Here is a 26,345-nt window from a genome sequence, read left to right on the forward strand (position 1 = left end):
CTGGGCCCAAGTGATTCTCCCATCTCAGCTTCCCAACTAGCTGGGACTACAGGTGTGACCTACCACGCCCGGCTATTTACTTTATTTTTTGTAGAAACAGTGTCTTGCTATGTTCCCCACGCTGGTCTCAAACTCTTGGTCTCAAGTGATCCTCCCACCTCAGCCTGCCAAAGTGTTGGGATTGCAGGTGTGAGCCACTGCACCTGGCTAAGAGTCTTCTTCTTGGGGATGAAAATTTTCTGAAATTGCCTGTTTTTTTTTTTTTTTTTTTTTTTTTTTTTTTTTTTTTGAGACAGAGTTTTGCTCTTGTTGTCCAGGCTGGAGTGCAATCGTGTGATCTTGGCTGACTGCAACATTTACCTCTCAGGTTCAATTGACTCTCCTGCCTCAGCCTCCCGAGTAGCTGGGACTACAGGCGCATGCCACCACATCTGGCTAATTTTTATATTTTTAGTAGAGACGTAGGTTTCAACCATGTTGGCCAGACTGATCTGGAACTCCTGACCTCAGGTGATCTGCCTGCCTCAGCCTCCCAAAGTGCTGGGATGACAGGCATGAGCCACCATGCCTGGCTTGAAATTGCCTGTTCTAATGGTTGCACATATTGGTGAATGTATACTTTAAATGGGTGAATTGGTGTGGTATATGACTTATATCTCAATAAAGCTGGTAAAGAAAAAAGGATACATCTGCACCAGGGCCTGGCTTTGGACTTGAACTTGGAAGTGTGTGAGTGCTCAATCTCCACCAGCGTCCGTCCCTGGAATGGGGTCACCTACAGGATCCAGAAGGCACCAAAGAGGCTTGTAAAGGGTCTCCGTCTCTGAACCAAACCCAGCACCTGACAAGTGGAGGGGCCTAAGGTTTAGTTGGCTCTGTGCCGAGATGTCTGTGGGACGTTGCTGCAGGGAGGGATATCAGCAATTGCGATGTCCAAACCCTCGTTTCTCAGACGCAAACTGAGGCCCAGAAAGGGGAATGACTGGTCCACAGCCACAGCTAGTTAGAGTCACATCTGGGTCCAGAAAGCCATCTTCTGATGCTCATGTCCTTCCTTTCCTTCAACAAGGAGGACTAAGATACGTTCTGGGGACTTATATGTTAATAGCCAGTCCTTATGGAGTGTGCAATGTGGTGGGGGACAATGAGGGGTGGCCGGCCATCGCATCACCGTTTGAGGGGTTTTGATAGGGAGAGAGTGGAGGGGGGTAGACAGACCTTGGGCAGACCTTGGGGTTGGGGGTGGGGACACACAGCATGCCAGAGAGGCTGTGTGTGTGTGTGTGTGTGTGTGTGTGTGTGTGTGTGTGTGGCGGTGGGCGGGGCAGGTCAAGGATGACTTCCCAGAGGAAAGGACTTTTCATCTGCGATCTGACTGTGGACTACCAAATCAGGTAAAGCTTGAGGCTGGGGGGTGGCAGGGAGAGAGTGCCCCTTCTTGGCAGAGGGTCCAGGGGAGGGGAAAGTTGGGAGATGTGCAGCGCTCAGAAGATGTTTTGGCTGAGGAAGACTCCATTTGGGGAGTGAGCAGAAAATGTGGAGCACTGAGAGGGAAGAGGTCTGTTTCAGATACTGCATGACCTTCTACCTCCGTAAGGTGTTTGGACTTGATCTTGAACTTAATGGAGAGACTTTGATGGGTTTTCTGCATGCTTTTCCAATATCTAGACGCTAAGGGAACTCTCCTCTGGTCCATTGGCCAGGAAGCCCTTGGGTCAGCTTTGTAACAGCTGTTTTTATTGAGCATTTACTGAGTGCCTGGCTCTGGTCTAAAGTGAGTATGTAACGTAGAGGAGCTCATTTAATCTCCATCACAATCCTATAAAGCATCCACCATTATTACTCACATTTTACAGATGTTAATAGCTAACACTTTTGTGCTAACTATGCCATGTATTGTTTTAAGGACTTTACAGATATCAACTAACTTATGCCTCATAAAAACCCTGTAGAGCAGGCACTATTATTATCTTCCTGTTATAAACCAGGAGACTGAGGCACAAGGAAGATAAAAAGCTCACCCAAAGTCACAGTGGCCATTCGCAGAACTGGGATTGACACCCGGCAGATCTGACTCCAGAGCTGCTCCCAGCCCCTGCACCGATGACTGGGGTTGCAGTGCTGCCTGTCACAGGGGCCACCTGCTTCCATCTCAGCCCCATTAAAGAAGGGAGCCAAAAGAAAAATGCAAAATTTAGAGGAAAATGAAATAATTCTCCCTTACTGTTAAGTTTCTTTCTTTCTTCCAGATAAAGAAGCCAACAGCCCTCCCAAACCCAAGGTTGTAACCTCCTTGTCCAGGATAGAGGGGAAAAGGCAATGGGCAAGAAGCTAGAACAACATGCAGAGGTGATGTTCAGTCCCAGGATGGGAGTGGGGGTGTGGGTGGCAGGTGGGCTATGAAAAGCAGTTTGCACTTCCGGTGGGAGAGCGTGGTTGGCAGAGTTCTTAAGCAGCCCCCGTGACATTCACCTCCTGGCGTAGTACTCTTGTGATCATGCTTTGGTGCACGGCAAGAGAGTTTGCAGATGTAATTAGGGTTACCCATAAGAGTACCTTAAAACTGGGAGATTATCTTGGTAGGCCCCACCGAAACTTGTCAGCCCCTGCAAAGCAGAGTGCTTTCTCCAGATGGTGGCAGAAAAGGACATCAGAGAGGTTTGAAGTTCGAGAAGGGTTTGGTACGAGGTGGGGTTCTCTGCTGCTGAGCTGGATGGAGCCATGGGGCCAGGACCTGAAAGCTCAAGGCTTGGAAGAGCTGAGAGCAGTCCCTGCCCAACAGCCAGGAAGGAAACAGGGACTTCAGTCCTATAAGGAACAAAATTCTGCCAATAATGGGACTGAGCTTGGAAAAGGATCTCAAGCTTCAGTGAGAATGCAGCCAGTTGACACCTTGGTTTCAGGCTTGGAAAGCCCACAGCAGGGAACCCAGCCACACCGTTCTAGACTTCTGACCTACAGAACTTCGAGATAATAAATGGGGATTGTTTTAAGTTGCTAAGTGCATAGTGATTTGCTATGCATAGAAAACCAATGCAGATTTTGTTACCTGGAAGTGGGGGGTGCTGCTACAACAATCCCAAAATGTGGGTGCAGCTTTGGAATTGGGCAGTGAAATAATTTGAGAATATGATAGAAAAAGGGTACATTACTTTGGCCAGGCTGTTAGAAGCATGACGTTCATGGGCTCAGAAGGAAGTGAGGAGCATTCGAGAGAAATCCTAAGTCACCTTGGAAAAAGCCTAAATCATTGGGAACAGACTGTTAGTCAAAATCTGGTGACGAGGAAGACGTTATTAAAAGTATTGGAACAGAGGTTGCCAAATGGTGATTTTCTAATTTTATCATTTCTTCTGCACTTAGAGTTGGAATTCGTCTATACAGAAGTGCTTTCCAAACTAAAAATAGAACTACCATTTGATCTAGTCATCCCACTACTGGGTATCTACCCAAAGGGAAAGCAATTATTATATCATAAAGATACCTGCACTTGTATGTCTGTTGCAGCACTATTCACAATAGCAAAATCCACTTATATGTCCATCAGTGGATGTCTGGATCAAATAATGTGGTATATATAACATGGAATACTACTCAGCCATGAAAAAGCATGAAATCATATCTTTTGGAGCAACATGGACAGAACTGGAGACCATTATCCTCAGTGAAATAACTCAGAAACAGAAAGTCAAATACTACCTATTCTCACTTATAAGTGGGAGTTGAACTATGTGTATATATGAAAATATAGAGAATAATAATAGAAACTGGAGACTCCAAAAGGTGAGAGGTGGGTGAAGGTTGAAAATTACCTATTGGGTATGATGTTCCCTGTTTGGGTGATGAGTATATGCACTTAAGAAATCTGCACTTGTACCCCTAAATCTTTAAAAATAAATAAAAAAGAGGTGGGGTGGGAGGAGGGAGAGAGATGTTACTGGAAAGAGGTTTCGATCCAGACCCCAAGAAGGTTCTTGGATCTCGCACAAGAAAGAATTTGAGGGGAATCCATAGAGTAAAGTGAAAGCAGGTTTATTAAGGATGAAAAGAAAGGAAAAGAATGGCTACTCCATGGGCAGAGCAGCCCCGAGGGCTGCTGGTTGCCCAGTTTTATAGTTGTTTCTTGATTATATGCTAAATAAGGGGTGGATTATTCATGAGTTTTCTGGGAAAGGGGTGGGTAATTCCCAGAACTGAGGGTTCCTTCCCCTTTTAGACCACATAGGGTAACTTTCTGATGTTGCCATGGCATCTGTACGTTGCTATGACGCTGGTGGGAGTGTCTCTTAGCATGCAAATGCATTATGATTAACATATAATGAGCAGTGAGGCCAACCAGAGGTCACTCTTGTAGCCATCTTGGTTTTGGTGGGTTTTGCCCGACTTCTTTACTGCAACCTGTTTTTATCAGCAAGGTCTTTATGACCTGTATCTTGTGCTGACCTCCTGTCTAATTCTGTGACTTAGAATGCCTTAGCCTCCTGGGAATGCAACCCAGTAGATCTCAGCTTCATTTTACCCAGCATCTATTCAAGATGGAGGTGCTCTGGTTCAAACGCCTCTGACAAGAGGGTCAGAAAAACTGCCTATCACATGCTATGCTTATTACCAGTGGGACAAAATAATCTTACATGAAACCCTTGTGACATGCAGTTTACCTATATAACAAACCTGTGCATGTACCCCCGGACTTAAAAGTTTACAAAAAAAAAAAAGAAGTGCTTTCCTCACCAACTCTTTGGTGAGCTTGATATATAGCTCACATAGGAAAGGCAGTATGTTTGGTTCTTTTTCTTTATTTATCATTTTTCAACGATTTTTATGCTGTTATGCCAATCAAATTTATCAATCATACCTTAATAAGATTGAAAAAAGTTAAAAAAAAAATTGCTAAGTCTCAGTGAATTGATAGGTCACAGAGTGTCAGAGCCAAGATTTGAACCTAAACTTTCTGATGGTTTAGGCTGTGGTCTTAACCACTACATCCCATTCCCTCCCAGAAAGAGGAAAATGGTTGTGAGATAATGTTAAGTGAATAAGAGAGAATATAAAAATGTATCTCTACAAATCTGTGGTCTATTTATAGATGCACAGAAAAAGACGGAAGGAAATACACCACAAGTTTCACAGTGGTTACCCCTGAAAAGTTTAAAAACAAAAAGTAGCCACAGTACTTGCGTTGGCCGGTTTCTGTTCCTCTTAGAGGCTGCTGAGACTCCACAGAAAGTATTGAGTCTTTTTTGTGTGACCATGAAGAGCAAGTTTCTTATTTATAAATGTCACTGTAATCTTGCTCTTGAATGCTGGCAAATGTCACTGGGGGAGTACGGATGTGTCCTTCTCCAAGGGGAGAGGGGATGCATCAGCCCCTTCCTCCTTACTTTAAAGTTTTCTATGTACTTCCCATGGGTACGATATGATGTAGTATGGTGGGAAAGAGTGTGTGCGCGTTTTTGCTTAGTCCTTAGAACAATACCTGGCTTATAGTTAGTGCAAAAATGTTAGCTATTAACATCTGTAAAATGTAATAATGGTAGATGCTTTATTGGGTTGTAACTGAGATGAAACGAGTAGCTTATGCTAAATACTCACTTTAGACCAGAGCCAGGTCACACACTCCCAGCTGTGTGACCTTGGACAAGTTACTTAACCTCTTTGTGCCTCAGTTTACTCATCTCTGACATGGGGAGGGTTATAATATTGACCTTTATAGAGTTTTGGAAGGTTAATGCAAGTAAGATACTTAGCACAAGAAGTATTCAACCCATGCTAGTTATTCTTATTCAAGAAAGCCTGAAAGAGTCATTGGTTTTGGATAGTTTTGTAGTTACGTGAATTTAAGGGAGAGCCTCTTTCTCTAGGTGCTATGAGGATCGTGGCCAAGCCCAGTCTCCGCCTCCTTGACACATATTTTTCTCCATCCAATTTACCTTGGCGCGAAGGATAATTCATGGGTATGTTCACATCCTGGTCCTCAACATAAAACTTCCCTCCCCGTGCACGTGGTGACAGCTCCGTAGGTCTCCTAGAGTTTCTTCTCTGAGTTTCCCATTAATGTAGTCTACACAAAGAAAGGCCTTGGGGTGCCTGCCTTTCCCTGAAGCCATCCTTCTTCCCAGAAAAGCAGGCAGGGGTGAGGGACAGGGGTGGGGCTGAAGAAGAGAGGGCAGTGGGAGAAAGGCCATCCCTAGCACAATGTGACTTTGAGATTCGGGGCTGGGGGCCTGTCACAGAAGCTGAGAGGCACAAGCACCACCTCCCAGCAGGGCTGGCTGCACACCTGCACCACCCCCTGGAAGTCAGGAGAAGGGAGTCTTTTCTATAGCTATAGAGTGAAACTGGTCCCGGCCCTGGGGAGGAGAGGAGTGATTATTTGTGAAGCTCGTTTCTTGGTTTGATTTTCTTCTTGAGCATCATGTTTGCTTCCTTTTTAAAAAACAAAATAAGTGCATGCTGCTCAGCCATTTCCATCCATTCCCAGCCTTGATAGTCTGTCAGACTGGCTCCTGTAAAACACTTCTTTCTTCTTTTTTTCAAGACTGGGTTTCTGTCGCCAGGCTGGAGTGCAGTGGTGCTGTCTCAGCTCACTGCAACCTCCGCCTCCCGCATTCAAGCGATTCTCACTCCTCAGCCTCCCAAGTAGCTGGGATTACAGGCGCCCACCACCATGCCCAACTAATTTTTGTATTTTTAGTAGAGATGGGGTTTCATCATGTTGGTCAGGCTGGTCTCGAACTCCTGACCCTAGGTGATTCACCCGCCTCAGCCTCCCAAAGTGCTGGGATTACAGGTGTGAGCCACTGAGCCCAGTCCCTAAAACATCTTTTTCTTTCGGGTCCTGCCAAAGCCCAGATTCTCCATTGGGATTGCCAGAAGTGACGACACTCATTCTGTTTCTGTCACAAATGTTTGGATCAGAAGCCACAGTGAAAAAGAGAAAGCAATCCTCCAGGAAATGTTCTTCATTTCAGGATATCACTTGAGGTGTGTTGGGAATAATGTCAGGAAAGTTTCCCCACTCACTCATTTCATTCACTTATTTATTCATGGCTTTGAGAAATACTTAGTGATTCTTTTAAAAAATGTTCTTCAAACTTTTAAAATACCAGAACTCCTGTCTATTTAATAAAATCTTAGTGAAACCCAGATGAGGGTCTGAACTGAAATTCAGAGGGAATTGGTGGCTCACCTGAGGCATTCACATTAGTGAATGGGGAAATAACTCGTATCCCAACATTCACATTTCTAACCCTTAGGTCAAATATACCCTGGCTGTTTGGTGCATTTATAGAGAAGTACAGGCAGCCTGGAACTTACAAATGAGTTCTGTTCCAAAAGTTCATTTGAAAGTCAGTTGTCTGGAACTTGGAATACATTTGCCTGTGGAAAACAGGGTATAGATGGTAGTGAAGTTCCCAGCCCAGCCCAGTAATGCCTGTTTAATTCACAATATGTTGGAATTATAGAACTAATAACTTTCTATCAGCTTCGTGTTATTCTATTTTCTTTTTTTTTGAGATGGAGTTTTGCTTTTGTTGCCCAGGCTAGAGTGCAATGGTGCAGTCTCAGCTCACTGCAACCTTTGCCTCCTGGGTTCAAGTGATTCTCCTGCCTCAGCCTCCCTAGTAGCTGGGACTACAGGCATGTGCCACCACGCCCAGCTAATTTTTGTATTTTTAGTAGAGACAGGGTTCCGCCATGTTGGCCTCCCAAAGTGCTGGGATTAACAGGAGTGAGCCACTGCATCCAGTCAGCTTTGTGTTATTAATAGTACTGTAGAAACCACATATTTACTGCCAGTAGGGCAGTAACATATCACCCGTGGGGCACTCAACTATCTACCAATCCCAGCCCTGTGGAACACAGTAGGGAACTAGTAAGTGACCAAAAACGGCCTTTGCATATGTAAAATAAATGCCTCTGATTTTCTCTGGTCCCAACAGAATGTAAACCCAATGAAGGAAGGGATTTTATGTTTATTTTGTTTCCTGCTATAGCCCCGGCACCTAGTGGCATATAATGTGTACCTGATAAATTACTGTGGAATGAATACATGCACCAAAGGTTCATAGATTTCTCAAGGAGGGGACTCTTGCTTGAATCTAGTTACAATTATTTATCACACGATTCCAGCATGCCTGGATATTTAGTTTCCAAGCCCATTGCATTTAGAAACAGCAAATTAAAGGCTGCTATAAGCAGATCACACTGACACAGTCAGAGGTGACCAACCTTAAGAGTGGAGACAGAGAAACTATAAAAAGCTGACACAGGAACTCTGGAAACATTTAGCTTAGTAATCTTGGGAGTCATGATTGTAAAACAAACATTAATTAATGTTCTATAATTTTTCACCTCTATTTAAAAATGTAGGGAAGTATGTGTAGAAGTTGTAGGATACGTGAAGAAAAAGTTGGTTTTTTTTTTTTTTTTTAGTTTTTTGAGACAGAGTCTTACTCTGTCGCCAGGCTGGAGTGCAGTGGTGTGATCTCAGCTCACTGCAACCTCCGACTCCTGGGTTCAAGCCATTTTCCTGCCTCAGCCTCCTCTGAGTAGCTGGGATTACAGGCACCTGCCACTATGCCTGGCTAATTTTTTGTATTTTTAGTAGAGATGGGGTTTCACTATGTTGGCCAGGATGGTCTTGAACCCCTGACCTCAGATGATCCTTCTGCCTCGGCCTCCCAAAGTGCTGGGATTACAAGCACGAGTCACCTGGCCAGAATCACCCTTTTTGAAAGCGTAGCTGAGGAGCTAGTGGAAATACTGCCCTGTGAAGATAAACTATCTTCTCCCGGATGCAGTATGCACCCTACGTTAATGACTGTTCTGCAGTGTCTCCAACGGGTAAGATATATTGTACCAAAAACTAAAGGCTGAAAGTAAAAGTGACCCTGCTTACCACCATCCCCTTGGACCCATGTGGGGAATTTCTTCTTCTCAATGTCATGTGGGGCTAAAGGTGTTGCTTCCTAGATGGGGAGTGCTTCAACTGGGGAGCAATGCAAGAATCCCAGTCCGCTCTAGCTATGACCAATGCCTGGCCACTTCAGGCTCCTTATGCCAAGAGATGAGAAAGCTAGGACAGATATCACCAATCTGTCAGGTGCAACTGACCCCAATGATCAGGCCACTAGGGCTGCTGACACACGACAGGGGCCAGGGAAGAATATGATAGTCCCCAGGATGTCTCGTGGCATCCCCCTGTCTAATTTTGATAGGAAATGGACAAGTACAGCAGCCATATCCTGAGAAGGGCATGGTGACCCTGGGCTCAGTCCCCTCAAAGATGTGGGTTTGGGCCACCCCACCAAGAAAGCCACCTAGATCAGTAAAGGTGCTAGTGGGGGCTGAGGGGCATTTAGAATAGGTAGTAGAGGAAGGGGATGGTGAGTATGGATTGTAACAGTTGGGACTGGAGTTTGATTTCTCTAGGAAAGGAGATGAACTGAAATCCTGCAGGAGCTGTTCCCAGGTGGCATGACTTAGACTAAGTGAATGAATCCCAGCAGCACTGTGGACTGTGGACTGTGGACTGTGGACTGTGGTGGCTGCTGTGGTCTATCTTCCATACAGCTCCCTTAAGCTCCTTCCATAAACTCCCTTGCCTATAGCTGCATGTTTGTTCTCTGCAGATGATTCACAGCTGTGTTTCCTTCTCTAGAACTTGCCCTCTGCTGAGGGTGCTGCCTTACCATGAGGTTATACTCCTTCCTCAGGGATCACAAGGTGGCTCCCTGAAGAGCTCCTTGCCGCCATTTTGTGATGCCACCATCTTTAACACCTGACTTCTGAGGTCTCATGGAGAGGTCTGTATCCAGGGAGTACATTGGATACTTTCGCGTTCTCTGTGGGTGGAGAGACAGCACACTGGAGACTAACACCACGTTGGCCTGGACGTGATGCATGACCCTTATGCCCATGTTCCATTGGTGAGACCCAGTCATGTGGACTGCACTAGCTGCATGGGCTGGGGTGTGTGTGTGGGTGGTGAAAATTGTAGACTGGGCATCTGCTCCCAAGAAGCAACTCAACATGGTGTTGTGGGAGCATGAATCTTTGGTGGTCAGTAGTTGTTTCTACCACACCATCCTATGCAAAGTTATGAAGTAAGTGAAGTTTGTCTTGACTTCTCTATCCAACCCATCTCCCAACAGCCTCCGAAATCCTAGGCTCCTGACCTCTTTTTTTTGAAGACGTGCTCTCAGAGAGCTGTTAAATAACTAACCAAGGAAAGCTGGTAACCAGACAAGCAATGTAATACCTAGCCCTTCCTAGGCATTTGGATTCTTCCCCTTCCTAATAGAAGCCCTTCCAAAGCTCCATGCCTTCACTAATGTGGTGATCTCTGTCTGGAGCACTGTCCTTTCCTGGCTGTGAAAGGGTGATTCTTCTCACCCTTTAAGATCCAGCTCACATTATTATTATTACAATTATTATTTTGAGACAGAGTCTTGCTCTGTTGCCCAGGCTGGGGTACAGTAGTGTGATCATAGCTCACTGTAGCCTCAAATTCCTGGGCTCAAGCGATCTTCCCGCCTCAACTTCCCAAGTAGCTGGGACCACACAGGTGCATGCCACCACACCCAGCTAATGTTTTAGTTTTTGTGGAGATGGGGTCTCACTGTTTTGCTCAGGCTGGTCTCGAACTCCTGACCTCAAAGGATCCTCCTGCCTTGGCATCCCAAAGCGCTGGGATTACTGGGATGACCATGCCCAGCCCCAGCTCAGATTATTAAAAAGATAAAAACAAAACAGATCAAAACGAAATAAAAAAAACCCTAAACAGATGTTGGAGAGGATGTGGAGAAAAGGGAACCCTTATACACTGTTGGTGGGAATGTAAATTAGTACAACCACTATGGAGAACATTATGGAGATTTCTTAAAGAACTGAAAACAGAACTACCATTCAATTTAGCAATCCCACTACTGGGATTCTACCCAAAGGAAAAGAAATCAGTATATCAAAAAGATACCTGCGTGCGTATGTTTATCGCAGCAATATTCATGATAGCAAGGCTGTGGAATCAACCTGAGTGTCCATCAGTGGATGATTAGATAAAGGAAATGTGGTAGATATACACAATGGAATAGTATTCAGGTGTAAAAAAGAATGAATTCAGGTCTTCTGCAGCAAAATGGATGGGATTGGAGGACACCACATAAAACAACTCAGACACAGAAAGACAAATACCTCATGTTTTCACTTTTATTTGGGAGCTAAACAATGGGTCCGTATGGAAGCAGGGTGTGGAACGATGGAACAGTGAGGTCAGAGAGTGAGAAGGGTTCAATAATAATAATAATAATAAAGACCTGGATCAGAATTCAACCTCTCAGTATTAATGACCCTTTGTACACTTTTGGGTTATAGCATTTATCACACTATTGTATAGGCAACTGTTGACTGGAAGCCTGCTTTTCTGGGGCAAACATAGTGCTTAATTCACAAGCAGGTAAATGCCCACAAGAGCAGTTCTATGCGGTCGGAGATTCTTTTTTCACTCTTCTATCCCTGGGGCCTAGGACAGTGCTTGGACTTGCTCATTATTTTTCGAGTGAACAATCTGTTATAGTTTCTGCCCCAGCACAGTGCCTGTCATGCAGTAGGCACTCAGTTACTGAAGGACAGCATTTGCAAGGTCAGAAGTGTTTGCTAATCCTTGCTAGCAGTGGAGTTTCAGATACTTTATTTGTAGGATAGTTTTCTTCTTTAAAGACAGTTTTGATTCTGGAAAGTCCCTCTAGGTCTTGCTCAAATTATTCTACCTGGATGCACACGTATGTGACTGACACACACATACACACACACACACTCTCCTTTATTCTCCAGCTCTCCTAAATCCTTTTGAAGATAGAGGCCCAAGGAAATGAAAACCATTTCCTGATTTCTCAGACGGGTGAAGATAAACCCTGTTGGCTTGAGTTGCCAGATTCTGTGCCCCATCACTCCCACCCTGGCCCGGGGCCCCCACCCCCAGGGTCGGCTCATCCTCAGGCCAAGCTGTTCCCACACAGACACCGAGCCTGAGACTTAAATTGGATTTGCCTGTGGCTTTGTGCTCTTCTTGTCCTCCCGCCTTCGTTTTTGATTTATCGTTTTAATCAGCCCTAGTCAATCATTCCCTCTCTGTCTTGCTCACCATAAACACAACCCCTTGCCAAAAAAATTATGAATGTATTAAATGATTTTATTACAGTAAACTGCAGATTGTACCATTGTAAACACAGGTGCCGTTCCAACCCCACACCCTCCAGCTCTGTCCAGACCTGCAGGGGTGCCGTGGAGCGGGGGAGGCTCTGGGGCCTGAGAAAGGGACCATCTCTGGGAGTCTGAGAAACAGGAGGTCATTCGGTTCAACGCTTCCCACAGATGGAAGAAACTGGGGTTCCGGTTGGTGAAGCCACTGGTCTCAGGTCACATAGACACTTTATGGCAGAACCAGCATCAGATTTGGGGTCATCTGATATTTAAGACCCCTTCCCTGACACCCCTCTGTTATCCCCTTTCTCCTGTTCATTTTAGGCACATTTCACTCTAGGACAAATGCCAGTGGAGGGAGTGGAGAATTTGAAAACTGTAATTGGCCTGAGGCTGTATACACACTGTGGGTCTTAATCTTTTTGTCGGGCAGGTGGGGTAAATGTCTTCCTGCCTCCCACCCTGGGACGGGGTGGTGGGGACTTCCCTTTCTCTAGGCTGGCAGCCTCGGGCGTTGTTTTGGGGACAGGAATGGGGAAGTCCCTGGGAAGCAGGGAGGCTTTTCCTGGGACGAGGCCTTGTGGAAGCTGCACAGACCAGAGCCTGCTGCTGGGTGAGGAGCGGCGCTTTATTCTGGGATGGCTTGGCAGCTCTTGAAGGCTTGGGAACCTATTTCCCGAGTGGCTAGCCCAGTTGCTGATGCAGTCATGAAATTTGGTTTCTTTTGGTGTAAGAAATGCTTTGAGGGTAATTTCACCAGTGGCGCTACTGTAAAAATTTTCTGTTACTGACCATGAGAAAGATTTTCTAAACAAGTGATTGATCACGTGAAGAGGGACTCAGAGAAATGGACTCCTAAGATAGGACTATTTGGGATAACCTATGGATGATGTCTCTTCGCCAGTGGAAATTTTCTTGGCAGAAGTTATCCAGTCCTTTGGGAATCAGTACATGAGTGACACGTGTGCACACATACACATATGCAATACATGGTTAACATGTAGACATGTCTAGTCTTCACATCTGCTTTTCCCGGTTCCTGTTTGTTTCTCGGTTTTGACACATCTGGGCCTCCATTGTAAACAGTTCCAATATTTACCAAGCAGCTCTAAAGGTTACATTTGTTTCCCAAAGTTTTTATTCCTCCTTCTTTTGGGTAAGTTTCAGCTGAGAAGAGAAGCTGTTTTTTTGCTGAGCCTGAGCTGCATGAGCGAGGCAGGAACACAGACCCATCTGTTGGAGATTGGAACATAAATAGCCCCTTTTAAAAATAAATCTCCGCTTTTAACTCCGTAGATAAAAATATCTGAATAAAGGACAATTCTTAATCTCTACCTTCTCCCCTGCTTGACTCAAACGTTTCTAAGTGGAGATTTTTTTCCCCCTTCTCCTTTTACAGGTTTCATTTTGGCTTTGATTCTAGCGAGTTTACTGACAGATTACTTCATTTTAACTATATGGCTTTTCTGTCTAGTGGGAGGCATATTTCTAAGTATCATATTTATCAAAAGAGCTCTGCGAAACAAGGGCCAGAATTACTCTTTTGATGGTTCCCCCTCTAACTACAACCACAATAAATTTTGTGAGAAAGAATGTTCAACTGGGGACTTTTTATGTTAAAGCCGAGAACCTGGGTTCAGACATTGTCACTTTCAAACCTCCACCACTTGGGTTGGTTTTTCCCCCTCTTCTCCCCTCCCCGGGCAGAAATCTCACATCTGGTCTCACTTGCGAGGCTGGTCCTTCTCTCCCAGGGGCGCCATATTTTTCCCCCTATAACTTTAAATCAGAGGAGCATTTCAGTAAATCACAGGGAACACTTATTTATTGGACATAGTTTTGGGTCTCTTAAAGCATGGAAAATAAATTTAATGGAGCGTTCGGAGCATTTCTCCAATCTTTTGAGGGATTACTTGGGGAATTTGTCAACTGCGCCAAGCCCAGCAGCATGATCCAGAGAGATGGGAAGGAAATGATGGGAGAATCTTCTCGGAGGACCCAGGTGGATCCTAAATCATCCCCAGAAAGATGAATATGAGAGGACCAGTTGCCAGCAAGGTTGATAGGCAGCATCGCCATTTATTTAATAAACTATCATTTCAGCGGGAGGGTGACTGTAATCTGAATTATATTTTGTTTTTGTTGTCTACTCTTGCCAAGTAATTTATGGAACACCGTAGCATGCTTCTTAACCTCAAACAATGGTGGAGGGAGGTGAAAATGGGGGCTGGAGGAAGGAAAAAAGAAAGATGGGGAAAGAAAAGAGGGAAGGGAGCCTCTCTAGGGGACTGAAAACCTTGAGGAGAATGTAAGAGCAGGGCAGAGAGAAATTAATGGCGGTGGCCTGGTTGGGTGGGCAAGCTTCATTCGCAGTGCCCTTGGGTGGGAAATGAGGGTGGATGGGCTGGTCTTTCTTCCTCGAGGGAAGTAAATGAGAAGAAGCGTCCTGGGCTTTAGGAACCCGAGGCCTTGATGCTCAGGGTGGCAGGAATGTTTCTTTAGAGGAGGAAGATGGAAGGCCAGGCTGCTGATGTAACCCCAGGAGGTCGTGCTTCTCGTTCAGGTTGGAACTGCTAGAAGAACAAAGCGCTGTTAATGAACACAGACACGCTTTGTTTTTGGAAGCAGAGAAATGACAACATTACTACGGTCACTGTGAGTTTTAGCTGCAACAGCTGCCACACCTGGTCCCTGAAACCATGGGTCTGAAGGGTCTGACCTGTCCTCATCTCAGTCTTGGTTAAGAAGGAAGAGGGCAGACGTTCTTGTTTTTAGGCTAAAATGGGTAAAGTGAGGCACAAGGTAAAAAAGAGCAACAGTTGATGGAGATGTTCAAGCCACAGGAGTGCAGCAGGAGGCCAGGGACACAGTGGGGTCCTCTTCCGGCTTTCGTGCCCTTAGGGTCGCCGTGCACTAGAGAAATTTGGCCCCAGATGCCCATTCACTGTGAGTGTCTCTGCTGTCCTGCAGGAAGGGGCTCCTCTCTGATGTCCCAGTCTGCCAATGTGAGATCCTACTGACCCCAGAGCAGCCTCCTCCTCCCTGGCTTTTTTACTCTTTGCTCTTTCAGCTTGGTCAAACCAGTCCTTGCCTGGGACCTCCTGGAGAGCCAGGGAGGAGGGGCTGGGGTTTAGGAGCTCACAGAAACACGGAGGTGGTGGCTGCAGGAATGAGAAAAGGGTGAACGGTGGGTGGGAGGCCGGATGACCTGAATGTGCTGCTCTAGGTGAACCCCGCGGCAGCACTACTCAATCCAGACTCAGAGCATAGTGTGCAGTAGGACCTCTGTGTGCCCCCAGCCTCCGGAGGTGTCAATTTAGATGGGTTGGTAGGTGTGGCTGTGGAGGAAATGGTCTGGAGCTTAGAGAATTACAGGACCAGGGTTTCACTGGTCAGTAAGCCCGGAAATGCTGACCATCAAGTATCTTCTCTCTGGCTTTGCATGCATGTTCCTCCTGACTGCTGAAGATCCTCCAGGGTCTGGCTTCATCCAAATTTTCAGCCTTGGTTTTTTCCTCTCCTCCCTATCTCTCAAGTCCAGCCCTTCACTGTCCCGCAGACACACTAGACTTTAGTCTGCCTTCTTCCTTCTGCTTTTGTGGCTCCTGTCTTTCTGTCCATCTACATATGCTTCAAGATGGAGACCAAATTTTATGTTCTCCTAGAATGTGTCCGGACCAATTAGCATTCTCTGACCAGCTTGCAGACCCCACCACACTTTTTTTTTTCTTTTGAGACAGGGTCTCCCGCTGTAGCCCAGGATGGAGTGCAATGGCATGATTACAGCTCACTGCAGCCTCAACCTCCTGGGCTCAAGCCATCCTCCAACCGTCAGACTCCCAAGTAGCTGGGACTACAGATGTACGCCACCACACCTGGCTAATTTTTTAAAAAACACTTTTTTGTAGAGACACAGTCTCTTTATGTTGCCCAGGCTGGTCTCAATCTTCTGGGCTCAAGTGATCCTCCCGCCTTGGTCGCCATAGGTGCTGGGATTACAGATGTAAGCCACTGCGCCAACCGCCCCATTGTACTCTTCAGCATGAAATGCAACACTGTTTACTATTGCCCCTCTTGATCCATTCCTCAGTTTCCTGAACTGTCCCATATCCTTACGGCTAACCACGGGGTTTAGATGGCTGATCTCCAAGGTTCTTAGCAGTTGTAATGATCTAGGGTTCTCTGCTTGCTTTGTCTCCTCATCTGGACTGTAAACTCCTTAAGAGCAGGGAGGGTATCTTTTCCTTGCACCAAATCCTTCAATATTCTAGCCCTGAGTGGGCATTCCATAGAACGTTTGTGAATTGAGTCTATTTGAGTCCTTTTTACCACTGGAAGTGGAAGGAGTCGGGAGCAGTGGCTTAGATGCTTTGGACGCCTGGTCTCATAGACTGGCCTGCAGCGACTTTGATCTGTAGTTGGTGGATGGGGTAAAAGTTGCCATGCAACTCTCAGTGTGTTCTGCCCCAGGCAATCTACACTGAGAACTCTACCCATCATGGGGAGAGGACTCACTCATGGGGCAGGCAGATCCCTGCAACATTGCATTTTGTAGCCTGGTAGAAAAACCACTAACTTTGGTTCAGACCTTGGTTTGTCCACTTCCTGCCTATGAGACTTGAGCTGGGTCACTTGATCTGAGTCTTGTTTGCTCACTTCTAAAATGGCAATTCCAAAACCAGTATTGCCCCATGGAATGGTTGTGTAGGAAGAGCAGGATGAGATGACATGGCACATGTTCTGTGCATTGTGAAGACAACAGCGACCGAGGAGGTATGAAGTGCCGTTACAACATCTCAGCATGAGAAGTAAAAACGTAAAACACAAAAAGATCAATGGCCCCTCTCTCCCCTCTCTCACTGTTGGACAAAAAAACCCACCCCCCTCGCCTTTGGATAATATGCTGTGGAGCCTCCCCTCTCCTCCAGTGGGGAAAAAGAAAAGAAAAGAAAAGAAAGTCAAGTGAGAGGGAACATCCTGGTATATTCTGAAAGTTGACTCTGGGAGGAGAGGAAAACATGAGCAAACAAAAGCTGTCATTCACTGGCAAGCTGCTTCCTCTGGGGAATAATCTCTGTGAAGAAAAATTAAAGATCTCAGCGTTGCCCTGAGCAGGCACACAGCCCACGGCTATGCTAGTATAATGGCAGCCTCTGGGACGGGGCCTTCCTGCCCCTTCTTGGGGTTTTGCCAGCTCTGAGGGGGCCATGCTGTTGGGTAAGAGTCTGCCTGCTGCCCCGAGTGGGCAGTGTCTCCCTGGCCTTCAATGCCCCAGCAGTTTTTGTGCCTGGTGGTGTCATAGTTTGTGCCCGGGGCCGAGAGTAGAATCCTAACTGCCCTGAGCTGTTTCACACACTCATGCCTCTCTCCTCCTTATCCTGTTCCAACTTCCTCTCTCTTCCCACATCCATTTGCCTTGCCATGTCAACTTTCACCCCATGACTCACAAGTTAGAGGGCCCCTCGAAGCCGGCAACTGGGGCTCCAGCATTCCAGAAACCTGTTTGTGTGCAAACAAAGGACTCCCCCCTCCACACACACACACACACACACACACACGCCATCGCGACTTTCCAAGATGACGATTGAGTTTTTCCCCTGTTCTGCTTGATATTTCTGCCAAAGCAAGAAAAATCCTCGTTGAAGTCTAGCAGGAAATCCAATAAAAATTCTTCAAAAGACGGGCTTGACATTGAAAAACAGCAAAATTATAAAATAGGCCTTAGAAAAGAGAAAGGAGAGTTATTATATCTGGCACCAAGCAAAAGCCCCGAGACCCCGTCCAAATGAGCCATCACAGATTGAAAGTGTTTAGCTTCCCGTTGATTAAATATGGAGGAGGACCCAGGGCCTGCCAAGCCTCGGGGATCCAAAGTTTGTTTTCAGTCGGAATGTGTTTTCAGTCAATGGAAAAAATGGTCGGCCCGCGCTGGGCTATGTAACCGAGAAGCCTCAGGTTTAGAGTGAGTAATGGCTGTGAAGCAGAAAACCATGGGAGCTGTTAATCATCCCTCCCAGGCCCCTGTAATTTAACTCAGCGACTCCTTCGGCTTGGAAAGCTCCCCTCACCCTCTTCCTCCTCCTCCCTGGGTTCATTTTGCTCCAGGGGGAGTAGATGAGTGCTTCTGCTTGGGGCCTCTATATTTCAGTTCTTAAAGCTCCTCACCCCCAGGCCCTCTCCCCATCACGGCCCCATGGTGCCTGCTCTGAACATCCTGGGATGTGGGGACGAGAGAGTAGAGACAAAGTTGCATCTCTGGGGTTCTGTCAGGGAAAAATCTCTTTGTCCTATGAGCTTCCTGGAATGGATGCCTGAAAAAAATCTCCTCCTTCACCATTGCCTTTCCAGGGGAAGGTGTTTCTCAGAGATGTTTATGGGCATTCTTTAACGAGGTTATCTCATTCTAGCCTTGCAACGTTCTTTCATCCTGGGCTTTCATCTGTCCCTCCTCATTCCCTTACCATGAATAGTATACAAAGTCTGGTTTCTCATGTCATTAACGTCCCCATGAGCGAGGCCTAAGAGAGAGAAAGAGAGAGAGAGAGGGAGGAGGAGGAGGGAAGAGAAAAAGCAAATGTAGGGCTTGTGGGGCTGGGCTGGAACTCAGAGGTAGGTCAACGGAGAGAAGAAGGGAGCAGAAAGAAAGAGGCTGGGAGGAGAGAGAGGAAGAAAGAGAGGTATATCTGGAGGGAGAGAGAGATTAGAGAGCGGTGGAGAGAAAATGCATGGCCATGGGGCTGGAAATCTGCGGTAGGCCAACCCTTCTTTCCTCTAAAATGCAAACACGATTCTACTTCCCTGCCTGCCCCAGTCACCCACCCCCTCTTCTCAAGCCATGTTTTGCCCGCTGTAAGTGGCCTCATGGGAATGACATCGCAGGTGTGTTTCTGATTCTCTCTTCTGTACTCCCTGCAGCGCAGGTACCAGGTGCCTTCAGTGGCTCTACTGGTTTCATCGGCTTCAGAGCTCTCTCTCCAGGTGACTGCTATTCATGGGTCACATTTCACGGAAATCTGTGGAAGATCGCGGGGGCAGGCCCAGTGGAACGTGCTCTTGGAGTCTGTTCGTTTCAAAATGGCGGCCGCCCTCATCCTCAGCGGAACTTCCAAGTCCAGAGGCCTCTGTCCCTTTCAGTTGGGCACCAACCGTTGGTTCCAAGAAATCACATCAACCAAATATTTCTTAAGGACTAGGCAAATAAACGGAAGAAATGGGTAAACAAGTGGCTTTAAAATTATGACGTATGAAATGCTCAGTGGTTTAGTGGAAATAGATTTTCTTTTTTTTTTTTTTAAAAGCAAGTCGAGTCTTGGGCAGCTTGGCTGTAAGGGCCATGAGTCCCATCAGCAATACCTGGAATGGCCAGTGAGGCTAAGAAATGAAAAAGAGACAGCTCCACGGCGCTGGCTTGTCCCAAAGAGCCAGTGAGAGAAGCTCTGGGCAGGGAGAAGGTTAAATAAAAAGCTGCTGGTAACATGCTCTGTGTGTGTGTGTGTGTGCATGCAAAAGGAAGATGCTTGGCATGCCTCTCTTCTGGGGGAAGGAAGATCAAGGGGGTTAGTATAAGAGGAAGAAGAAGGACAGAATGAGTCAAAGTGAGTCCTCACAGACAACCCCCCGCCTTTCCATGATTACAACAACCTCCTCTTCTCCTCCTCCTCCATCTTCATCCCTCTGCATTCACTTCCTCCTCCAACTTCTCTCCCTCTTCCATCTTCTCTCCCTCCTTCTTTTCCTCCTCCTCATTATCTTCCTCCTCCATCTCCTCCCATTCCTTCTTTTCCTCCTCCTCCTTCTCTTATTCCTTCTCCTTCCCCTTCTCTTCCTTCTCCATCTCCTCTTCTTTTTCTTCCATGTCCTCCTCCTCTGCCTCCTCCATCTCCTCTTCTTCTTCCTCCATCTCCTCTTCTCTTTCCTCCATCTCCTCCTCCTCTTTTTCCTCCATCTCCTCTTCTTCTTCCTCTATCTCCTCCTCCATCTCCTCTTCTCTTTCCTCCATCTCCTCCTCTTTCTCTTCTATCTCTTATTCTTCTTCCTCCACCTCCCCCTCCTTTTCCTCCTCCATCTCCTCTTCTTTTTCCTCCATCTCTTCCTCCTCCTTTTTCTCCTCCCTTTCCTCCTCCTCCCCCTTCTATTCCTCCTCCTCCTCAGCCTCCTCCTGTTCACTATGGCTAAAATCATTTATTGATTACAATGTGTCCTCCTTGTGGCCAAAGCTTGATGTATTATCTAATTTAAACCTTCCAGTGATTCTCTGGGCCATACCTTATGTCTCTTCTTCACAATAAGGAATCTGAGGTTCAGAGATGGGAGAAGCACAGAGTTGGTAACTGTGCCCCAAAGTCGGGGTTGGAACTCAGATCTGTCTAGCCTCATGCCTTGAACCACATAAAGGCAGACTGGTGATTAGGCTGCTGTAGGCAGTGATCCCAGGACCCGACCTTTGGAGAGACCCCAGTAGAGCACACATCAAAGATCCCACTTCACACGTGGAAGAAAACCAGCAGCCCCATAGGGTGGGGGTCTGCATTTCAAACAACCCTGGAGGCTGTGGGCTGAGCACCTCATGGGCAGCAGTGGGACTGTGTTGGAAGGGTCAGTGGTGGGTCACTGTCATCATCAATCAGCCACAGTCTTTTGTCTGTGGGGTGTGGGGAGCAGGAAGGGGCGGGGCTGGGCACCAAGCAGAGCAGGTGGAGCAACAGAATTTATGTAAGGGGCTCCGCTGGGGATAGGAGATGGCAAGGGGCATTTAGAATTTTAAGGGGAATCTTCATGGCTTGGGGAATCCTCTGATGGGAGACTGTGATGTCCCGAAGTCCTATAAGTGTGCTGATGGGTGGCATTCCAGTCCCAAGCTAGTTCATCCCAGTGTTGAGCCGCCCCTAGCCCTAGAGTTCTTACAGAACTGTCCATCCAGTTTTGAATGCCTCCTTCACTTGCACCACCACAGTTCTAGAAGGTAGCAAGAAGTCGATTATTATTTTATATCTATGTATATATTTTAGAGACAGGGTCCTGTTCTGTCCCCCAGGCTGGAGTGCAGTGCTGCGATCAGAACTCCTTATAGCTTCAAATTCCTGAGCTCAAGTGATCCTCCCACCTTAGCCTCCTGAGTAGCTGGAACTAGAGGTGCATGCTAGCATGCCTGGCTAATTAAAACATCTTTTTTTTTTTTTTTTAAAGAGATGAGGTTTCATTATGTTGCTCAGGCTGGTCTGATCTTGAACTTCTGGGCTCAAGCAATCTTCCTGCCTTGGTCTCCCAAAGTACTGAGGTAACAGGTGTGAGCCACCAAGCCTGGCCTGAAATACATTTTTATATCTGAACTCAGAGAAACTTGTAGTCCAGTTGGGAAATAGATACACATGAAACATAACACATGCACACATGCACACACGTGCACATTACGTGCCAGGCACTGTTTTAGGTGATTGCATGTATTTACAGTGACAGGCTGAGCTAGGAACTCCTGTAATGCCCTTTCCATAAGAAGAAACGGAGGCACCAGGGAATCAGTAGCTCTCCCAAGGCCGTGTGGCTAGTGAGTGGTAGGGCCAGGATTCAACCCCAGGCTGCCAGGCGCTATGTGTAGCTCCAAACCAATGCAACCCACTGCCTGTGGGCTGTGTAGAGAAGGTGGGAGGTGGAGTGTATTTAAGATTGGGCTGAAGAGCTGAAGCAAGCAACCAGGACTCAGACACAGGGCCTGTGGGAGATCAGGTAGAAGGGCAGGGAGGCAGCTAGGGAGGAAGCTTTGAGGCAAGGGGAGGGTGTGGGGTGATCTGTGCAGGGCCTTGCCAAGCAGAGGCCCAGGACCAGACTGAGCCCAGGACCTGCTGGGGACAGCAAGTGAATCAGGTTAGAGAGGGAGGTGGTCCCGGGGGCAGTTAGAGCGCAGACTAGTGGCAGGCCAGTGGGTGGGTAGGTCTTGGATGCCAGGCAAATTTTCATGTGCACCTTCTGAGGAGGTGACTTCCGGAGGGGATTTTGTGCCTACAGCTGGCCAGTCATAGAGATCAAAGTCCTAGGAGGCCTGGATTCCAGGCCGGGCTCTGCCCTGAGGCATCTCACTCCCCGCCACTCAGCTCATGATTCCAGCTATCTCATTTTTAAAATAAAGGGCTTAAACTGGGTAATCTCCCATGGCTATAAAGTTCTTTGGTAGGAACAGAAGAGTTTTAAAGGGGATGGGAGTGGAGGAATCTTGGCGTCAGAGAAGGTAAAACTGTAGGGATCTTGGAGACCTTCTGTCCACTGTTTTGCAAGTGAGGAAACTGAGGCACAGAAAGGCTGAGTGATTTTCCCAGGCCACACAGCTCATGATTGGCAGAGCCCCTGAGGCTTTAGGTCTACTATACCTGCCAGTGCTTGCTCCCCTTCAGGGAGAAGCTGTGGGGACTTTGATGGAGCTGGGATGGAAGAGGCAGGGCAGGGAGGCAAGTCTGGAGGTGCCACTGGCTTTGTCCCTGGCCCTTCCCCAGCACCAGCTGGGAAATGGTCTCCACATGGACGAAGGTCAACAGTGGCAACTCAGAGCCACGGATCTCGGGGCTGCAGTCTGCCACAGTAAGCCCCCGCCTCTAGGGGGATGCTCTTAAATGCTCATCTGCAAAATCACCAGGGCAGCCCCTGCTTAGGGCTGTGAACTGAGGCCACTATGTCCTGAGAGCCATCCGCAGGGGAAACTGAAAGCTGAGGTAGGACCCAAGTCATTGGCCAGTGTGGGGTGATCCTGAGGGCCTGGGCTCCCCTTTTGGCTTGCTGGGCCCAGAGCCCTGTCCTCACACCTCCTGTGGCCCATGAGAAGGGGCAGGTATTATGGCCTGAGCTCCAGGGCTGACTGGAGCTGGTCAGAGTGACCGCTGGTCCGAGCTCTGACACGTGAGCAAATCACCCTCCCAGGTTCTTCTTAGTACCCTTGTCAAAGGCGTCTGGTAAAAGTTAACAGGTCTCCTTGTCTCCAGGAGATCAGAGGAACAACTGGAGTTTACTGGGGGTCAGGGAGAGGTCGCTGAAACCTATTTGATGGGGCAGTCTCTGGAGCTGACCCTGGTCTAAGGGCCTGTCTCACTCCCTGGTTTGATCCAGGACCCAGGACTCTTTCCAGGGTGGGCAGCCCGAGCCTCTGTCTGAAGCCCCCTTACGCGGTGGCCATTGTCTTCCCAGCTCCTGGTCCAAGTGTGGGTGTGGAGGCAAAGGGGTGTGGCAGGGAGGGAGCAGGATGGCTCTGCTGATGAGATGCTGGATGGAATCTGGGCCCTGACTAGGCCTGGCCAGGTGTGACCCTAGTTCCTGACCCCTGGTGGCCCAGAGGGTGAGGAGGTGAGGGCTGGGGGCTGGGAGGAGGCTGTTGGCTAACATTTAGCAGGACCTTTGAAGATGTAAATTCTTCCCCAGCTCCTGCTGGGATTGATGGGGTCAGAGTTCACAGGCATGGTTGCCTCCTTCTCCAAGTGAGCTGGAAATCTCGCAGACAGATGGGTTAGGGTCCCTGGTGACCGGACCTTCCCCAGAGGCGAAGGGCTCCCAGGAAATGCTATTTCTGCTCTCCTGAATCAGGTCCAGTGACTTGGAGGCCTCAGGAGGGGCCGATGGAGGTTGTTTTTTTTCCAGATGCTCGCATTTCTCCCGGGTATGTGTCTTGGGTGTGTTTGTGCTTGGCCCGGTGAAGATCAACCACTGGACCATTTGGAAGAGGACCTCTACCTCCTGACCCTGCCTGACTTGTACTTTTTATTCTGCAAATGCTAGATTGCTTGAGGCTTCCTGTTCCCCTGTGCTTGGTCCTGGATCCTGCCTATTTCCTCTGCGGTAGCCCCCTCCATCTTCTCAGCTTAGATAACTCCTGCTCACCTTTCTGCATTGCCTCCTCCAGGAAGCCTTCTTGGAATGGCTCTGTTCCCCTAAGGCACTCAACAGTTAATTCAGTCAACTAGTATTATTTACTGTGTACCAGGCCCTGTTCTATTTGGAATGTATCCGTGCATAAAACACACTAAAATCCTTCCCTCAGGGCACTTACATCCTAGAGGGTAGTAACAGCTTTACATGTATTAACAAACTTAATCTGTAGAACATCCCTACAAAGGAGGGCAATTATTTTATAATTATTGTTTGAGACAGGGTCTCACTCTGTCACCCAGGCTGGAGCGCAGAGGTACTGTCATGGCTCACTGCGGCCTTGACCTTCTGGGCTCAAGGGATCCTCCCACCTCAGCCTCCCAGGTAGCTGGGACTACAGGTGTGCCACACCACACCTGGCTAACAGGTCAGTTATTATCCACATTTCCCATAGGAGGTTACACAGCTGATAAGGGTCATGTTAAATTAACTTATTCAATTTAAATTATTCAATTAAATTATTTAATTTAATGTAATCCTTACAACAGCCCGATAAGATAGATGTTATTTTCCTCATTTTACAGATGAGGAACCCAAGACTGAGAGGGGTTAGGTAACTGACCCCTGGTCACCTAGTCAAGAAGGAGCAGCACCATGGGGATGACTCTAAGCTGGTATAGGCCCCTTTGGCCCCCATAAGAATGTCAGTCTGTGTTGTCAAAGCATTTTCTCTCTCTAAAGATCTGCTTATCTTCTCCATTATCCTGGGAGTGCCTCCAAGGCAGTGATCTTGATTTATTTATCTGTATCCTTTGAAGTCCCATTGTGTTGGGCGCTTAATTGGCGTCTGACAAATACTCGTCTGTGGATTGATGGACAGCTGAATTTTGGCAAAGATGAGAATAAAGCAGCTAATATTTATTGCACGTACTCTGTGCTGGGCTGTGCTTTGGTCCTGGCTAGACGTGACCTCTTTTAGTCCTTACACTAGATGAATTAGCCATCAAGAGCCTGACTGCTAATGTGGGCTAAAGATGGGGTTTGAATCACAAGTTTCTCACTCCAAAAATCCGTATCCTATGGATGTTTCTGTGCCACAGGAAGCCAATCAATGGAAAGGTGGCCACTCTGGAAGGCACCCGAGCCTAAGCCTCTTGGGCTTTGCTGTTTTGGTCCCCATCCGGCCAGACAGGAGTGGAGGGGGTAGGCCCTTCGTGCTGGGAGTGGCATTTACAATAGATCGAAAGGCATCTGGGGAAGTTGGGGGTTGGGTCTCAAGATTATCCCCATCCGTTCAGATATGGGAAGGAGTTAAAGGGTGGCAATTGGGCACATTAGATTTTTACTGATTGTTGCTGAATCGGTAATAGTCTGTTCCAGGTAAACAGCTGGATTCATACTGAACTGGCAGACACTGCACACATTCTACAGAGAAGAAAGAGGATAATGGTAAAGCAGACTGCAGTCTTCAGGCCTGGAGCAGAAAAGGAAGAGTTCCTGCTCTAGGTATGTTTAGTGCCTTTGTTCTGTTTTTTTTCCCCCTTTTTCAATTAGGAAGGAAGAACAAAGTAGAGTCTTCTGACTCATCTACCCATGGGGCTTAGGAGACTAAGGGCCACTGTGTGTGTGTGTGTTGCGGGGGGCGGGGGGATGCGTGACAGGGACCTACGGTTGTAGGGCACAGCAGAGCACCTGAGCCCATGTCCTGGGTCTCCCAGGCTCTCACCTTGCCATCGGGGCACATTGACTTCCGGTGCCCTCCAGCCTCCCCCAGCAGACAGCCACGTCAGGTACCCCTACGCCCCTTTGGTTAATCCCCTATTTTACTTGACTAAGAGTCAAAAGGCAAGAGGACGGCACCCAAATGAACTAAGCTCACTTAAATCACTGGCAGGGTAATTTGATAGATGAGTTGGCCAGCACCCACTTTGGGAATTAAGCAAAGCCTGCGCCGTGGAGACAGTGGGAAATAACCCTGAGTGACTGTGGTGAACAGGCGGCCTCATTTCACCTGGGGGGACAGGCCCAGCTCCAGCTCCGCAGCTCAGATTGGAAGATGGTGTGCGGTGTCTGCTGGGCAGACGGGTGACATTTCTCTTTCGGTCGGTCTCTCCCTCCAAAGCAGGACAAATGTCTCAGCAGTGGGGCCTTGGGCAGAACCAACAGCCCCCTCGGTTGCTGCTCAGACTCACCTAGGGTTAGGGTAGCTAGCTGCTGAGGAGGGGGCAACTGGAACCCTGCCTCAGGGTTCCCTCCCACCAGCCCACCCAGGTAAGGGCTCCAGCCGACGCTCTTGT

General features: G+C 47.6%; 1 long non-coding RNA gene across 3 annotated transcripts in view; it reads left to right on the plus strand.

Annotated features, from left to right (window-relative positions):
- Window positions 1–1,281: 1,281 nt before the first annotated feature.
- The window catches only part of LOC105476588 (uncharacterized), a 175,457-nt gene continuing 150,393 nt past the window's right edge, over window positions 1,282–26,345 (plus strand). For 2 of the 3 annotated variants that reach the window (XR_011607099.1, XR_011607101.1), the window contains exons 1-3: window positions 1,282–5,954; window positions 6,848–19,418; window positions 25,419–25,554. This is a non-coding gene — a long non-coding RNA (uncharacterized lncRNA). The remainder of the gene's footprint in view (window positions 5,955–6,847; window positions 19,419–25,418; window positions 25,555–26,345) is intronic. The other variant, XR_011607100.1, reaches the window with a different exon arrangement.

This window comes from Macaca nemestrina, chromosome 8 (genome assembly GCF_043159975.1).
Source record: "Macaca nemestrina isolate mMacNem1 chromosome 8, mMacNem.hap1, whole genome shotgun sequence".
NCBI classification, from domain to species: domain Eukaryota; kingdom Metazoa; phylum Chordata; class Mammalia; order Primates; family Cercopithecidae; genus Macaca; species Macaca nemestrina.